This window comes from Mobula birostris, chromosome 6 (assembly GCF_030028105.1).
Source record: "Mobula birostris isolate sMobBir1 chromosome 6, sMobBir1.hap1, whole genome shotgun sequence".
Taxonomy (NCBI): Eukaryota; Metazoa; Chordata; class Chondrichthyes; order Myliobatiformes; family Myliobatidae; genus Mobula; species Mobula birostris.
In genome coordinates this window covers 33,102,174-33,115,241 of record NC_092375.1, presented here as the reverse complement: position 1 = coordinate 33,115,241, position 13,068 = coordinate 33,102,174, and the positions used below count along the sequence as shown (strand labels likewise).

General features: G+C 40.8%; 1 protein-coding gene across 6 annotated transcripts in view; it reads right to left on the bottom strand.

Moving 5' to 3' along the window:
• Positions 1–13,068, bottom strand: part of LOC140198916 (uncharacterized) — a 135,927-nt gene that overhangs the window by 92,730 nt on the left and 30,129 nt on the right. For 4 of the 6 annotated variants that reach the window (XM_072260161.1, XM_072260157.1, XM_072260156.1 and 1 more), the window contains one exon: positions 6,587–6,833. The exons of the other annotated variants lie outside the window; for them this stretch is intronic. The gene's annotated coding sequence lies outside the window, so the exon portion shown is untranslated. The remainder of the gene's footprint in view (positions 1–6,586; positions 6,834–13,068) is intronic. 6 annotated transcript variants of the gene reach the window in all.

Here is a 13,068-nt window from a genome sequence, read left to right as displayed (position 1 = left end):
GAAACTCACACATTAGATTTTCTGCTAAATACCAATACATTTTCTGTAATGGGGCCACAAAGTATTTTACATAGACTTTACTGTTACAGATACAAGCATTATCAACATATGATCAGCCAATATTTAGAAATGATTTCATTTTCTGCTAGGATGCTAAGGAAAATTGGCATGCTTTCTTTGATCCTCACCTTTCAATAGTTTCTATCCCACTATTGACTACTGAATGGCTGTGTGAGATGATATAACAAGATCGGGATCATCTGGACCACAAAGATGCATTCATCAGGACTCTTCATCGATTACAGCTCTGCATTCAACACAATCCTCCCCTCAACACTAATCAAGTCCTTGGCCTCAATACCTCCTCGATTCCCTCACTTACAGACCTCAGGTCAGTTTGGATTAGCAACTTTTCTTCCACAATCACCATCAGCACAAGAGCACCACAAGGCTACGAACTTAGCCCACTGCTTGACTCACTTTATACTTATGGCTGAGAGGCCAAATACAGCTCGAATGCCATATTTCAGTTTACTGACTACGCCACTGTTGTGGGCAGAATCAAGGGTAGCGATGAATCGACATATAGGAAGGGTATTGAAAATCTGGCAGAATGGTACCTCAACAACAATCCCTCACTCAATGTCAGCAAGACCAAGGAGCTGATTATTGACTACAGGAGGAGGAAAACCTAGGTACATGAGCCAGTCCTCATCTGGGGATCAGAGGTAGGGAGGGTCAGCAACTTTAAATTCCTTGGCACTATCATTTCAGAGGATCTGTCCTGGGTTGAACATGCAAGTGCCATTACGAAAAAGGCAAAGCAGCATTTCTACTTTCTTCAACACCGATGCCCTTGAATGGAAATGGCTACAAAAAGAAGTGGATACAACCCAGTCCACAGTTAAAGCCCTCCCTCCTCCCCCATTAAGCACATTTACAAGGAGCACCATCACTGGGAAGCAGCATCCATGAAGAATTCCAACCATCCAGGCCATGCTCTCATTTTGTTGCTGCCATCAAGCAGGAGATACAGAAGCTCCACACCAGGTTCAGAAACCATTATTACCCCTCAACCATCAGGCTCTTGAACCAGAGCAGAAAACTTCACTCACCCCAGCACTGAACTGATTGCACAAACTATGGACTCACTTATAAAGGACTTTACAACTTATGACAATATTTATTGCTTATTTATTATTTTTATTGGCACAGTTTGTCTTTTGTACATTGGTTGTTTGTCTATCTTTGTTGTGCATGGTTTTTCATTGAGTCTGATCAACAGAAAAAGAATCTTTAATGTCAAAGTGAAAACAAATTTCTACAAATTGGTCTAAATTTATTACAGTAACTAAAACACAAAATAATTGATTGCATAAGTATTCACACCCTTCAAGTCAGTATTTAGTAGATGCATCTTTGGCAGCAATTACAGCGCGGGTCCGTCTGGATAGGTCTCTGTCAGCTAAGGTTTGCCCCTGTTCTTCTTTATAGAACTGCTCAAACAGTGTCAGATTTCATGGGGATCATGAGTGAAGAGCCCTTTAAATCCAGCCACAAATTCTCAATTGGATTGAGGTCTGGACTCTGACTTGGCCACTCCAGGACATTAACTTTGTTGTTTTTAAGCCCTTCCTGTGTAGCTTTGGTTTTATGCTTGGGGTCATCGTCTTGCAGGAAAACAAACCTTCTCCCAAGTCGTAGTTCTCTTGCCTCCAAGATTTGCTTGTATTTTGCTGCATTCATTTTACCCTCTACCTTCACAAGCCTTCTGGTGTCTGCCGCAGTGAAGCATCCCCACAGCATGATGCAGCCACCACCATGCTTCATGGTAGGGCTGGTGTGATTTTGATGATGTACAGTGTTTGGCTTATTCCATACTGTGTAGTTTGATGGCCAAAAAGCTCATTTTGGTTTCATCAGACCATAGAACCTTCTTCCAGCTGACTTGAGTCTCCCTCATACCCTCTGGCCAATTCCAGTGGAGATTTAACGTGAGGTTTCCTTCCCCACCACCATCCCCATCAGCGGCTTTCTCTTTGCAACTTTCCAATAAAGCTGCGACTGATGGAGCACCCAGGCAACAGCTATTGTATATACAGTCTCTCCCATCTCAGCCACTGAAGCTTGTAACTCCTCCAGAGATGCTGAGGATGTTCTACGAGTCTGTGGTGGCCAGTGTTATCATGTTTGCTGTTGTGTGCTGGGGCAGCAGGCTGAGGGTAGCAGACACCAACAGAATCAACAAACTCTTTTGTAAGGCCAGTGATGTTGTGGGAATGGAACTGGTCTCTCTGACAGTGGTGTCTGAAAAGAGGATGCTGTCCAAGTTGCATGCCATCTTGGACAATGTCTCCCATCCACTACATAACGTACTGGTTGGGCACAGGAGTACATTCAGCCAGAGACTCATTCCACTGAGATGCAACACAGAGCGTCATAGGAAGTCATTCCTGCCTGTGGCCATCAAACTTTACAACTCCTCCCTTGGCGGGTCAGACACCCTGAGCCAATAGGCTGGCCCTGAACTTATTTCCTGGCATAATTTACATATTACTATTTAAGGTTTTATTACTATTATTTATGGTGCAACTGTAACAAAAACCAATTTCCCCCGGGATTAATAAAGTATGACTATGACTATGAGAGTTGTCTTAGGTTTCTTGGTGGCCTCCCTCACTAGTCCCCTTCTTACATAGTCACTCAGTTTTTGAGGATGGCCTGCTCTAGGCAGATTTACATCTGTGCAACATTCTTTCCATTTCTTGACGATTGACTTAACTGTACTCCAGGGGATATTCAGCAACTTGGAAACTTCCTTGTATCCATCTCCTGACATGTGCTTTTTAATAGCCTTTTCATGAAATTGTTCAGAGTGTTCTTTTATCTTCATGTAGTTTTAGCAGGATACTGACTCATCAACAGTTGGACCTTCCAGCTACAGGTGTATTTTTACTCCAATCAATTGAAACACCTTGACTGCACACAGGTGATCTCCATTTAACTAATTATGTGACTTCTAAAACCACTGGCTGCACCAGTGATGATTTAGTGTGTCATATTAATGGGGGTGAATACTTAAGCAATCAATTATTTTGTGATGTATATTTGTCATTAATTTAGATCACTTTGTAGAGAAATGTTTTCACTTTGACATGAGAGTCTTTTGTTGATCAGAGTCAAAAAAGCTAAATTAAATCCACTGACTCAATGTTGTAAAACAATAAAACATGAAAACTTTTGGGGGCCAGGGGTGGCGGCTGGTTGAACACTTTTTGTAGGCACTGTATGTATGGATGTCATGTAAAATAATCATTTCATTGTACCATAGTACATATGAAAATATTCAATTTAATATCAAAATTTTCTCATAGTTTTGTGTTCGTAGTTTATATGACCCGTCAACCCACAAGAATTCGGCTCTAATTTATGTTGAATTTTAATGATTTGCAAGTTCCTCAGAAGAAGCACTCTAAGCAAAACTTTAATGTGACAGGACAAATTAAACACTATTCAAGAATATGCATTTATAAAATATCTTTAAAGTGGTAAGGTGCCAAATATTCCAAATTGCTCCCAATGAGTACAATAAAATAAAAATGAAGAACTAACCTGAGAAAGAGAAAAAAGGGGCAACCAAAAAAAATCAGGGAAAGAATTAATTCCAAATCAGAAAATAGTGGTACACTGAGGAAGACATCAGCACTAGCCAGATGTGACTTTCTTTATCAAACTTCATAGTCCCAACAGCACTCAGTTATTTTCACATGCAGGCATCTTCAGCATCTCCAACAAGATTATTCCTGTTCTAATGAAATGTTTCAACCCAAAACGTTACATTCACTTTTTCCACAGAAGAATCCTTTCTTGCTGAACACTTTTCTACAAGTTCAAGTTTCTGGTATTAACATTTTTTGATTCTCAAGTGCTGCTACCATCCATATTTGTTCTTCCATGGAAAAATCTCAACCCATCAAAAAGCTTTTCCAGTCATCCACATTGTCATACAGAGAATGCTAGTTAACATGTTCAAATAGTCTCAATTCAGGAAACACAAATGTTTTCTATTTTGCTTTAGCAATTGATCTCCAAGTTCCCTTTTCTGATGCCCAGTTCCAGCTCTGTGCTTGGTAGAAATCAGACTGAGCACATAGCAACACACACAAAATGCTGGAGGAACTCAGCAGGCCAGGCAGCATCTATGGAAAAGAGTAAACAGGCGACATTTCAGGCCGAGACCCTTCCTCAGGACTGGAAAGGAAGGGGACAAGTCAGAATAAGACGGTGGAGGAGGGGAGGAGGTAGTACAAGGCAGCAGGTGATAGGTGAAACCAGGAGAGGGGGAGGGGGTGAAGTAAAGAGAATGTCATTTTACAACTACTGATGCATCTTATAAACCCACTGGACTCTCCTAACTATCTGAACTTCACCTTTTCCCACGCCGTCACTTGTAAAAATGCCATCCCCTTCTCTCAATTCCTCCATCTCTGCCACATCTGCTCTTGGATGAGGTTTTTCATTCCAGAACAACTGAGATTACCTCCTTCTTCAAAGAAAGGGGATTGCCTTCCTCTACCGTCAAAGTTGCCCTCAACCGCAACTCTTCCATTTCATGCACATTTGGTCTCATCCTATCCTCCCGCAGTCACATCAGGGATAGGATTCCTCTCACCCTCACCTACCACCCCAGCAGTCTCCGTGTCTGTAACTTCCGCCATGTCCATCAGGATCCCTCCACTAAACACATCCTTCCCTTCCTCTCCACTTTCTGCAGGGATTGCTCCCTGCGTGACTCCCTTGTCCATTCGTCCCTCCCCACTGATCTCCCTCCTGGTACTTATCCTTGCAAGCAGAACAAGTGCCACACCTGCCCCTACACCTCCTCCCTCACTACCATTCATGTCACCTGCGATTCTGTTGAGGTTATCTATTATACCTGGTGCTCCCGGAGTGGCCTCCTGTATATTGGTGAGACCCGATGTAGATTGGGAGACCACTTCGTCAGTCACATCTTTCCATTTGCCACAAACAGCAGTCTTTCTGGTGGCCACCCATTTCAATTCTACTTCCCATTCCAATGTCAGTCCATGGCCTCCTCTATTATTGTGACAAGGCCCCACTCAAGTTGGAGAGGCTCCACCTAATATTCCATCTGGGTAGCTACCAATCTGATGGTATGAACATAGATTTCTTGCACTTCCTATAATTTCCCCTCCTCCTCCTCCTCCCTTCCCATTTCCCTCTTACACCTCCTCTTCTTACCTGCCTTTCACCACCCTCTGATGCTTCTTCCCCTTTTTACATGGTCTGCATTCCTTTCCTATCAGATTCCCCCTTCATCTCTTCCAACAATCAACTTCCCAGCTCTACTTCACCCCTCTCCCCCCAGTTTCACCTATCAGCTGCTGCCTTGTACTTCTTCCTCCGCTTCTCCAACTTCTTATTCCCTTTCTTTCCAGTCCTGAGGAAGTGTCTCAGCCCAAAATGTTGACTGTTTACTCTTTTCCATAGATGTTGCCTGGCCTGCTGTGTTCCTCCAGTATTTTGTGTGTGTTGCTTGGATTTCCAGCATCTGCAGATTTTCTTCTGTGAAGGTGATCATCTAACCTGATCATACTCCCTCCCACTTCTGAAACCGATTTTTGCGAACTAGGAGATGGGGCTAGCAGCAGGGTTGGGGCCGGAGAGTAGATTCCATTCATCTGACAATAAATGAGAAAGCTAACTAAGTTTTGCAGATCAAGCTGTTTCTTTTAACGCAGCTAGCTTAGGTTTCTTATCCAATCTCCAGTAGTAAGCAGGATTATGACTGTAACCATTTTTGGTATTATCTACAACTTAATCATATATCAACATTTTCATCCAAATGATTACTCTCTCTACATATAAAGACCCAGCACCAATCCTTTAGGCAGCCCACTGGCCACAGGCCTCCAATATGAACACAACATTCCACTACCACCACAAGACAGAAAATACTTCAGGAACTCAGGTCAGGCAGCATCCATGTCAGTCAGTGTTTTGGCTGAGAGCCTTCTTTCAGGACTGGAAAGGAAGAGGGATGTCACCAGAATAGAAAGGTAGGTGGAGGGGAATAAGGACAAGCTCGAAGGTAATAGGTAAAGCCAAGTGAGCTGGAAAGGTTAAGGGCTGGAGAAAAAGGAATACGATAAGAAAGGAGAGTGGACCATGGGAGAAAGGGAAAAAAAAAAGAGGGGCACTTTGGGGGTGGGGGGGGAAGAGAAGGGACATGATAGGTAGGTGAGGAGAAGAGGCAAGAGGCCATAGTAGGGCCTCATTTCCATAATAGCTGTATCACAATTCCAAGTGCTGATCCATGAGTTCATGTGAGGCCTTTTACATTAAAGTAAGTGCAGTTTATCCCATCAGACTTCCACACTCTTTGTCCTGCCTCTGTCTGGCCTACCTAGTGGACTCGCTTGTCTGATCCTTTACGTTTCTTATCTGACACACCTCGACTCTGAGCCTCTCAGTCTTCGCTTGACTGTAAACTTGCTTAATGAATGGAGTGAGGGTCGTCGTTAAGTAAACCAAATCAATTTCACTGATAATGAAAGCTACTCACCTGCGCAAAATAGAACTTGCTTGCAGAAATATTTGGGGCACTGGTGGGATAGAGAAATTGGGAAAAAAAAATCACTAGTGTGGCTTTGTGTCTGATTGAATTTCCAGTCCTAGCAGACAGGAGCTTCAAAATGTTGAGTTCGGATAGTAGTACGACTGGATCCTGGAGCTGTGTTTCAGAGAAAGCCAGCAGCGTTGTCTGTGATTTATATTGCGTTTTTGGGACCTAACTGGATGGTCAGCTGTTTCTGTTGGCAGAATGAATCAAAAACAAATTCTTTTGGGTTAACTATGCAATAGGAAAAAAAATGCTTACAAGAACCCAACCAGTTTCCTGTCTACATATTTGCATTCAGCGTTTCCACTCAGACTTTCCATTCATTGAAATGTCCTGGTTCAGGCCAAGCCGACACTCAGCAATGAGAGCTACACAGAAAAGAATTTAATAACCAGGAACCCGAGGCAATAGTAAGGCTGCACGCTCACATCAGCTGGAAATAACGGTCGCACAGAGCTCATAAAGCAGATGTGAAATGCATAGTGCAAACTACAAATCCCAGGCATAAAACATCCCCCACCTACTTGAGGATTTCCCTGGCAAACAAAGAACCAGATGGTTGATTTGGAGTTCTGTGCTACCAGTTGCTTCACAAAAGTAGGACGCTAACTTCTTTTTCAGGTCAACCCAACAAGTTAACATCAAGAAATGTGAAGATTAGAACACAGAAATTTTCAATTAAATAAAAAAGAACATGGAGTTTGTCATGATGAAAGCTTCCACCCAGGACGAAAAATAAGTGACAGCTTCAGAAGCCACAAGAGTCCAGAATGAGGTGTCATTGGAACAAGATTAAATGCAAGAGACTAGAGGTCATGAGTTAAGGGTGAAAGGTGAAATGTTTAAAGGGAACACAAGGGGGAACTTCTTCACTCAGAGGGTGGAACAACCTGTCAGTTGAAGTGCTGAACCAAAGATTCAATTTCAACATTTAAGAGAATTTTGGTTCGGAGACATACAGAATGCTATGGACCAAGTCAATGGGACTAGGCAGAATAATAGTTCAGCATGGACTAGGTGGGCAGATGGGCCTGTTTCATGCTGTAGTGCTCCATGGTTGACTATTTCAAACAGAACAAAAACTTCTTCTGTGGCTCTGGGATTCACTAAAGGTCTAATGGTTGAGACAGAAATAAGACGGGAAAAAAGGCAAAACAATTTCTCTTAAAGCAGCATTGAATAGCTTTGCATTCTCATCCTGAGAAGAAAAAGTCAGGTGCAAAGGATGGAGAGGCCAAGAAAATACATCCAGAATAGCAAAGGAAATAAAAGCTGAAAGTCAGGAAAATTCAGTGACAGGCAAGAGGAATTTAAAATGTTTAGGAAATAACAGAGAAAGTTATTATGAGACATACACAGGCAGTATTAAAGATAAATTCCAAAATATTTATGGAGCAGAGATTAAGAAAGAAAAAACAAACATTTTGACTGAATTCTTTGATGCAGATTTAAGACAAAGTGATACACGAAATCATTTATTAATAAAAAGGATGACTGGAATTGAGGAGAAAGTTGTGCAATGGATAGAGAACTGGTGCAGTGAAAAGGCAGCAGAATAATCTTTATTGACCACCAGGTATATTTTGCAGTAGGTTTCCTCAAGGGCCAATTTTTGTTCCATGATTCTTCAGTTTTAATAGATGACACCATCTTGGGAGCAGCATTACAAAATCTGCAGGTGTCATAAAATTTGGTGATGGGCTCAGTAATGTGTTTAAATGCAGACTTCAGAATGACCCAAGTTAGGAATGGCTTTCAGTGAGTAAAGCTGTGAAGTGAAGCACTTTAGGATGATTAACATGGGATCACAGTTGGCGTGATTTTAAACTGTGAATGCGTAGAGAGACATGACATTCACAAATTGTTAAAAGTGGTAAGACAAAGTAGTAACATGGTGAAATGGTCTCCCTAACTCATCAGGTCTATGAGTGCAAAGAATATCAAAGCAGAGAGATCCAAGGAAGATCTTTATAAATATCAGATGAAGTTTCAGCTGGAATATTTCTTCAAAAAAGACAAAGGCTTTTCCAAAGTATTCAAAGGTCATATATAGCAATGTTAACACATCTGAAAGGACTAATTTCAAGGTCAGAATAGCTAGGTTTGTTTAATTTAAACTGTGAAGGTGATGTGTTCTGAAAGAGATTTTCAAGGGTTTGGTAGAGTATTGTAAAGAGATCATTCTTTTTGGTGAACTGGTCATGACTTATGGAAGAAGACACTGGAGAGACAAGAAGAATCTTTTCAGAAACTTACTAAGATCTGCATGCTCTACTTCAATGAATTTCCATGCATAACCAGAAACACTGAAATTAATAAACAAAAGATTTATTAATCTTAATAAAGATGGTGGAAATCCAGAGCAATGCACTTGAAATACTGACTGTACTCAGCAAGAATCTATGGAGAAGAATGAACAGTCAATGTTCAGGCTGAGACTCTTCACCAAGACTCTTTGTTTCCAGTGAGTTTCTCCAGGATTTTGTGTGATTAACTTCATTATTAAGTTCACTGGCAGAAGTCTAAACTACATATGAATCAAAATTTTAAAAACTGATAAATGAAAGTCATGAACCCGAAATACAACATTTATCTGTATTATGCTTTCACAGTATTTTGAAGGATAAGTGGTTTGTGGATTTATACAGTAACATCTGATTTCAGCTGGAAGAACTAATGAAGAGCTACGTGAGATCAAGGTAGAAATTAGAAGTCACATGATGCATTTTAATTTTGGATTCCTTCACAAAATGGAACGTGCAAGGTTGTCAACAAATTTTAAATTAATATATAGTATACAACAGATGTTGTTTCCTTTTCAAAAAATTGTTCCATTAAGTTTCATCATGTGTCAAAATGGAAATCGAAGCACTTGCCTAATTTTCAACATCAGGTCCAACGAGGAAAAAAGCAGCAAATTTTCCAGGTTTAACTTAATGCCACCAGATTTCAGGATATGCATCAAGTGTGTCCTGAGCTGACTGGCTTTTTTTAAATTTGCCCTTTCTCTCTTTGGAGAAACACCCAGCTGTTAGCAATTACAGGCACAGCTCCAGGAACAAGCACCATGCCTGTGAAGAGCTCTACACAAATAATCTCATAGTATGTGCTTAGGATTTTAATGTCTTTAGTCTTGCAGTTTTAACAGGCAAATTGAATAATTTGTTAGAGCCAAAAACGTTGTTGCACATTTCAACTTGTTGTGGAAAACAACAAAGAGAAGTGTATGTAGCTGTTAGCTCTTGGTTAAAACCTGACATTTGTTTCACAGCCACCAGCCTTCCACAATTGAATAAAGTTGTATGGAGGAGCAGACTGCAAATGAAATATGATTTTAAAGACCTGAAAGCATGCGACACACCTTATAAAATTCTAAGCATGTTCACAAGAACAGTGCATTTAGTTATCAGGTTTTCGGAAAGTAGTTCATGTTGCAGATGAAGGAGAGATAGACAGCAAGATATTGAAGTCAGGAATTCATCTTTGAAAGCTCCATCTTCCAGCCTTTCTATAAATATTGTAACCAGTTACAGGATAGGAACTTTTCGAAACCTTGCACTGTGCGATTTGATCTACTATTTTTCTTTACTGCAGACTCGAAGAATGATAGCATACACCCGATCCACTTACCTTGCAGTGACAATGCCTTTAATTTTAAAACTGCAAAATGGCTTATTTATTATATTACTAATGATGTACAAGATCTTTTACTTCACCTTTTTCCTGCACTAATTGTTGTTTTGAATAGCCAACTCCTCATTTTGATACTGTGCCTTTGGAGAATTCATGCAGTAAAATATCAACTCTGCAATAACTTGTCAGGCCTTAAGAATTTAGTACATTTAAATTAGAGTTTCTCTCATTTTTCTGCTTTCACGAGAACACAGGATTATTCTGTGTAACCTCTCCTCATTCATTAAACACACCATCCCAAGAATCTGTTGAACCTTTGCTGCACTCTTTCAATTCAAGCCTCAGCCTTTCTTAGGAAGCGAGACCACATCCGTTTATGATGTTCCAAATATGGTCTCACCAGGGCTTTATATAATTTGAACAACTTTTTTTTATTCAAATTCTCTTGTCAAATATGGTTTGCCTCCCTATTTGCTTGCTGAACCTACTTATTAACTTTCCATGATTTGTTCAATCAATATTTATAAAATACCCTGACTTTCCATGTTTCAAAGTAAGACATAGGAGTAGAATTAGGAAAATCAGCCTATTGAGTCTGCTCCAACCATTCCATCATGACTGATTTATTATTCTTCTCAATCCTGTTCTGCTGCCTTCTCCCAATAACCTTTGATACCATGACTTATCAAGAACTTATTAACCTCCGTTAAAAATATACTCAATGAGTTGGCCTCGACACCTATCTGTGCCAATGAATTCAACAGATTCACTATCCTATGGATAAATGAATTCCTCATCTGTTCAAAATGGACATCCCTCCACTCCAAGGCTGTGCCCGCTGGTTCTAAACTCACCCATTATAGGAAACATCTTTCCCATGTCCACTCTATCCAAGCCTTTCAATATTTGATAGGTTTCAATGATAGGCCCCTTATTCTTTTAAATACTAGTAGTATAGGACCACAGCCAAGCACTTGTGTTAACCCTTTCATTCCCAGAATCATTCTCAAATCTCCTCTGGACTGTCTCCAGTGCCAACACATAATTTTTGAGATAAGGTGTCCAAAACTGCTCACTATACTCCAAGTGCAGTCTGACCAATACCCTATAAAGCCTCTGCATTACATCCTTGCTTTTGTATTCTAGTTCTCTCAAAATGAATGCTAACATTGCATTTGTCTTCCTCACCACTGACTCAACTTGCAAGTTACCCTTCAGGGATTTGTGCATAAGGAGCCCCAAGTCCCTTTGCACCACTGATATTTGAATTTTCTCCGTTTAGAAAATAGTCTGTGCCTTTACTCCTTCTACCAAAGTGCATGACCATACACTTCCCTGTACTCTGTTCCATCTACCACTACTTGGGCCATTCTCCCAATCTGTCCAAGACATTCTGCAGACTCCCTGCTTCCTCAAGAATACCAGCTTCTCCACCTATCATTGCATCATCTGCAAACCTGGCCACAAAGCTATCAATTCTGTCATCCAAATCGCTGACATACAACTTGAAGAGACACTGTCCCAACACAGATCCCTGTGGACACCTCTAGTCACTGGCAGCCAATCAGAATAGGCCTCCTTTATTCCCATACTTTACCTCCTGCCAGTCAGCCAGCCAATCTTCTGTCCATGCCAGTATCTTTCTTGCAATACCATGGGCTCTAACCTTGTTAAGCAGCCTCATGTCAAAGGCCTTCTGTAAATCCAAGTAAACAACATCCACTGACTTTATCTATCCTGCCTGCTATGTTCTCAAAGAATTCCAACGGATTTGTCAGGCACAATTTTCCCTAAGCAAAACCACGCTGACTTTGCCCTATTTTACCATGGGCCTCCAAGTACACTGAATCCTCATCCTTATTAATGGACTTCTACATCTGCCCAACCACTGGTCAGGCTAACTGGCTTATAATTTCCTTCCTTCTGCCTCCCTCCCTTCATGAAGAGGGGAGTGACATATGCAATTTTCCAGTCCTCCAGAACCCTGGGATGCAGTCCATCTGATATTGGTGACTTGTCTATCTTCAGAGCTTTTACCTTCCCATACTGCCTCTTCTTATTAATAGCAATTACACTCACTTCTGTCCCCTGACACTCTTCAATTTTTTTTTGCATAATGCTAGTATCTTCCACAGCGAAGACTGATGCAAAGTACTCAAGTTTGTACAGTATTTTTTTGTTCCCCATTACTACCTCTCGAGCATCATTTTCCAGCAGTCTGGTATCAACCTTTGCCTCTTTATATATCTGAAAAAACTTGGTATCCACTTATATTATTGACTAGATTACTTTCATGTTTGATCTCTTCTCTCCTTAAGGGTTTTTAGCTATCTTGTTTTTTTTTAAACTTCCCAATCCTCTGACTTTCAACTAATATTTTGCTATATTATATTCCCTCTCTTTTCCAGTCTTTGATTTCCCTTATCAGCCATGGTTACCTCATCCTCCCTTTAGAATACTACTTCATCTTTGGTATGCATCTTTCCTGTGCCTTCTGAATTCCCCCCCAGAATCTCAAGCCATTGCTGTTCTGCCATCCTCCCTGTTAGTGTCCCCTTCTAATCATCTTTGGCCAGCTCCGCTCTCATGCCTGTACTCTGCTATAATACTGATAGACTCCCTGTTAAACTACAGTTCAAATTCTATCATATTATGGTCACTGTCTTCTAAAGGTTCCTTTGCCTTAAGCTCCCTAATCAAATCTGGTTCATTACACAGCACCCAATCCAGAATTGCCTTTCCCCTAGTGGGCTCAACTAGAAGCTGTTCTAAAAAGCCATCTCATAGGTATT